Source organism: Carlito syrichta, unplaced genomic scaffold (genome assembly GCF_000164805.1).
Source record: "Carlito syrichta isolate Samal-C Ts95f unplaced genomic scaffold, Tarsius_syrichta-2.0.1 Scaffold308230, whole genome shotgun sequence".
Classification (NCBI taxonomy): Eukaryota; Metazoa; Chordata; class Mammalia; order Primates; family Tarsiidae; genus Carlito; species Carlito syrichta.
In genome coordinates, this window is record NW_007252326.1 from 60,462 (window position 1) to 66,240 (window position 5,779).

The following is a 5,779-nucleotide window of genomic DNA, read 5'->3' on the forward strand; positions in this document are numbered from 1 at the left end:
AGTAGTATATGTAGGTATCGTCAATCACAAAAAGTACAATGTAATTATTTTTGCAAAGATTCCTAATATGAAAGACATGCTAGTGGAAAATATGCAAAGTTGTAAACCCTTGAAGAAATGAGTTGCTAGCCTCTTCCATTGACTGACTTAGCAGTTTGAACTTAAGAACAATAGATATGGCAAACAGCTTTTGAAAGCTAAAATACCTATAAATAAAGAACATCTATACACAGATGCCCTACATCAATCATTCATTAGTTTAGAAAGAGGAGAGGCATATTCCTTATGCTTCTTTTATTTTTCTGCATTTGGTCTTCTCTTCCCCATCTTTCCTCACATTCTAAAGTTTATTTCACTATCTGTTCTCTTTTATACTTCATTTGCTAACCTAATATAAGCATTTGTGTTTTTTTTTTAAACTAGATCCAGTAGAAGTAAACAGAGTGGGGAACTTTGTGGCAGGACACTTAAGAGAAAGGTATTCTTTTTAAAAAATTAGATTAGAGAGTACATGCGCAGGTGTGCTACATAGATATATTGTGTGTTGGTGAAGTTTGGGCTTTTTTTTATTAAACCCATAACCCAAGTTGAGAGCATGGTACCTTATGTATGATTTTTCAACCCTTGTACCCTTCCTTCCCTCCCTTCTGTAGCAGTCCTTAGTGTCTGCTGCTCTCATCCTTGTGCCCATGTGTACCTAGCATTTAGCTTCCAATATGACAGTGAACATGTGGTATTCATTTTCTGTGATATTTCACTTAGAATGACGGCCTCCAGCTGCATCTATATTGCTACAAAGAACATATTATTCTCTCTTTTTTGATGGCTGCAAAGTATTCATTTCATGGTGTATATATACCATATTTTCTTTATCCAGTCCACCACTGATGAGCACCTAAGTTGGTTCAATGTTCTTGCTACTGTGAATAGTCTAGTCTTGCTAGTAAGGTTACAAATAGACACAACTACTCAAGACATTACTTTTTGCTTTTTAGTAGAATTGTGGATTTCAGGATGGGAGCTGGAGTTTTGCTAATAGTTTAACTAGACTCTAAACTAAAAATAATCACAGCAAGATTTCTGATGAGTTTTCATTCTATTTCTAATTGAACCACACTGACCAAGATGTCAGTAATTCCTAAGGCAGTACAATCTACTTTAGATAGATCTCATTATTAGCAAATTCTTCTTTTAAAAAAAACTGTCACATAAGGCTACTATACCCAGCAAAATTAGAAGTAAAAATGAAGTATTTTTATAGACAAGCAAATGCTGAGGGAATTTGTTACCATTAGTGGACTTTACAAGAAATGCTCGAGGTGATTCTAGACCTGGAAGACAAAAGATGACCATTATCACTATGAAAACACATGAAATTCTAAAACTTACTAATAAAGCAAACACACAAATGAGGAAGGGTAAAGACCCAAATGGTACCCCTACAGAACACTACCATACAATAAGGACAAACAGTAAAGAAAAAGAAAGTAGTAAAAAATATAGAAAACAACCAGAAAACTAACAATACGACAGGAACAAAATCTCACATATCATTATTAATCTCTAATGTAAATGGTAGATTACCATTCATTTAAAATATAAAGACAGGTTGAAAGAGTTAAAAAAAAATCAACTACATGCTGCATCCATGAAATACACTTTATCTGTAAAGTCATATAGACTGAGAGTAAAAGAATGGAAAAAGATATTCCATGCAAAGAAACCAAAAGCAAAAAGGAATAGCTATACTTATAACAGATAAAACATACTTTAAGTTGAAAAGAGTTTAAAAAGACAAAGAAGATCACTATACAATGATGAAAAGATCAATTTGGCAAGAATATATAATAAATATAAATATATACACAACCAACACTGGAGTACCAAGATCCATAAAATAAACATTACTAGATCAAAAGAGAGAGAATCCAGTGCAATAATAGTGGAGGATTTTGACACCCTAAACTCAGCATTACAAAGATAATCTAGACAGGAAGTTAACAAAGATACATTGAATTTAATCAGACTTTAGACAAAATGGACTTAGCAGACATTTTCAGAATGTTTTATCAACAGTTATAGAATATACATTCTTCTCAACAGCACATAGAATATTCCCCAGGACAGATCACAAAACAAGCCTCAAAATTTTTTAAAATTGAAATTATATCAAGTATTTTCCCAGACAACAATGAAATAAAATTGGAAATCAATACCAAAAAAAAAAGTGGGAACTATAAAAATACATGAAATCTAAGCAACATACTCCCATATGACCACTAAGTAAATGAAGAAATTAAGAGGAAAATGTATAAATGTATTGAAACAAATGAAAATGGAAACAAAACATACCAAACCCTGTGGAAAACAGCAAAATCAGGGCTAACAGAGAAGTGTATAGCAATAAACACCTATATCAAAAAAGTAGAAAGATTTCAAATAAACATTCTAATGATGCATTTGAGATGAGAACTTAAAAAATAAAAATTAAAAAAAAACCAAATCCCGTTACTAGAAGGAAAGAAATAATAAAAATCAGGTCAGAACTAAACAAAATAGAGACTAGTAAGAAATACCAACATTCAACAAAATAAAATTTTGGTTCTTCAACAAGATAAACAAAATGGATAAACTTCCAACAAGGCTAACAAAGAAAAAAAGAGAGAAGACCCAGATAAACAAAATCAGAAATATAAAAGGAGACATTACAGCTGACCACACAAATGCAGAAGATCATCAGAGACTATTATTAACAACTACAGGCTAACAAACTGGAAAACCTAGAGGAAATGGATAAGTTCCAGGACACATACAGCCTATGAAGGTTGAATCTAGAAAAAATAGAAAACGTGAACAGATCAATAATGAGTAAAGAGACTAAATAAATAATAAAGTCTCCCAACAAAGGTAAGCCCAGGAATGGATGAATTCATTGTTGAATTCCACAAAACATATAAAGAAGAATTAATACCAATTCTCCTCAAAATATTCCAGAAAAAAAAAAATGAAGAGGAAGGAATTCTCCCAAACTCATTCTGCAAAGCCAGTATTACCATGATACCAAAACCAGATAAGCACACAACAGTAACCAAAAAAGAAAACTACAGGTCAATATCCCTGAGAACATAGACACAAAAGATCTCAACAAAATACGAGCAAACTAAATCCAACAATATAATAATAATAATAACAATAATAGCAATAATCTATGGTTGGAAGGATGATTCAGCATATGCAAATCAATAAACATGATACATCACATCAATAGAAGGAAGAAAAAACTCGTATTAACATCTCAATAGATGCAGAAAAAGCGTATGATGATATTCAACATGACCTCATGATAAAAAATTATCATGAAAATAGGCATAGGAGGAACATACCTCAAAATAGTAAAGGCCATATATGACAAACCCACAGAATACATTATACTGAATGGGACAAAATGGAAAGCCTTTTCTCTGGGAACTGGAACAAGACAAGGTTCCCTACTTTCACCACTTCTATTCAAAATAGCACTGGAAGTCTTAGCCAGAGCAATGAGGCAAGTGTGAAAGAAATAAAAGGCATCCAAACTGGAAAAGAGGAAGTCAAATGGTCCCTCTTTGCAGATGACATGATCATATATTTAGAAAAATAAATCGACAATGAGATCCTAAGACGGCGGGCAGAAAAGGCGGCCACTGGGCCCTCGGCGGCCGGGGACCTTGTGAACCTCCCTGCTGCGGCCTCGAAAGGAGGACCGCCACTCCGCCCTTGACGGGAGAGAAGGCTTCGTTTGCAGACAGGAACTTTGAAGTGTGGAGCAGGAAAGGAGCCATTTCTGAGCTGCAAACACTAGTTTCCAAACAGAGTTGGTTGTTCAAACCAGTATGGCCACAGGAGGAGGTCCTTTTGAAGACGGTATGAATGATCAGGATTTACCAAAACGGGACAATGAGAGTGTTGATGATCGACTCAACAATATGGATTAGAGTGGCCAACAGAAGAAGGCAAATAGATCATCAGAAAAGAATAAGAAAAAGTTTGGTGTAGAAAGTGATAAAAGAGTAACTAATATTTCTCCGGAGTCATCACCAGGAGTTGGAAGGCAAAGAACAAAGACTCCACATACCTTTCCACACAGTAGATACATGACTCAGATGTCTGTCCCGGAGCTGGCAGAATTAGAGAAACTTAAGCAGCGGATAAACTTCAGTGATACAGATCAGAGAAGCATTGGAAGTGATTCTCAAGGTAGAGCAACCGCTGCTAACAGTCAGCTTAGTGAAAACCGAAAGTCCTTCAACTTTTTGCCTATGCAGATAAATACTAACAAGAGCAAAGATGCGGTTACAAGTCCTCAGAATAGAGAAACAGTTGGATCAGCACAATGTGAACAGTTATTTGCTTCTGCTTTGAGTATGACCTTTTGCAAAACTGTCAAGTCTCCGAAGAAGATGGAAGAGGAGAGCCTACAGTGGAGAGCAGCCAGATTGTAAGCAGGCTAGTTCAAATTCGTGATTGTATTGCTAAAGCTAATTCTATGTGGGAAGATCTTGTGGAGAAAAATGAGAGATCTGCTAATGTTGAGCGCCTTACTCATCTAATAGATCATCTTAAAGAACAAGAAAAGTCATATATGAAATTTCTCCAAAAAATACTTGCTAGAGAAAATGAGGATTCAGCTGTGGGATCTGATTCTGTAGCTGAGAGTAAGTACATCGCTAAACATAGATGTGCAGTCTGAGGCTTCAGATACCACGGCCAGAGATCCTCAGCAGGAACCTATGGAAGAGATAGAAAATTTAAAGAAACAACATGATTTATTAAAAAGGATGTTACAGCAGCAGGAGCAACTGCGAGCTCTACAGGGACGATAAGCTGCTCTTCTAGCTCTGCAACACAAAGCAGAGCAAGCTATTGCTGTGATGAATGATTCTGTTGTTGCAGAAACTACAGGTAACTTATCTGGAGTTAGTATCACAACTGCACTAAATGAAGAATTGAATGATTTAATTCAGCGTTTTGGTAATCAGCTTCGTGACTCTCAGCCTCCAGTTGTTCCAGACAATAGAAGACAAGCAGAAAGTCTTAAGTAGGGAGGTTTCCCAGAGCAGGAATCCATCGGTTTCAGAACACTTACCTGATGAGAAAGTCCAACTTTTTAGCAAAATGAGAGTGCTACAAGAAAAGAAACAAAAAATGGACAAATTGCTTGGAGAACTTCATACACTTCGAGATCTGCATCTGAACAATTCATCATTTGTGCCTTCTTCAGCCACTCCACAAAGGAGTGTGGATCAGAGAAGTACAACTTCAGCTCCCACTGCTCCTGTGGGCTTGGCACCGGTTGTCAATGGAGAATCCAATGGCCTCACATCATCTGTTCCTTATCCTGCTGCTTCTCTAGTCTCTCAGAATGAGAGTGAAAATGAAGGCCATCTAAATCCAACTGAAAAACTCCAGCAAAACATTTTTTACAAATCATTCTTTACATAGATTAGAATTAAATAGTAGAGATAAATTCTATACTTTTTCTTTGATTGTGTTGACAATCCTGGCAAAACTGGGTGCATTTATTATTAAAAATAGTTCTTAAATGACAGGATAGAAGAAGTGCATGTGTCTTATGTGTGCATTATGTAAGTTGTCTAAGAGATGTGATGCTGTAACACAAGTAATTTCTGTGAACTAAAGTTATCTTTTTGTTTTTCAAATAAAGGATCGAAGGTAGAACTATAGTTAAAATATTTTTATATTCAGATGGTTTAAAAAGAATTTTGTATGGAGAGAGATG

The 5,779-nt window shown here is 35.4% G+C and overlaps 1 pseudogene; it reads left to right on the forward strand.

Annotated features, from left to right (window-relative positions):
• Positions 1-3,872: 3,872 nt before the first annotated feature.
• Positions 3,873-5,481, forward strand: LOC103267740 (annotated as a pseudogene).
• Positions 5,482-5,779: the final 298 nt, after the last annotated feature.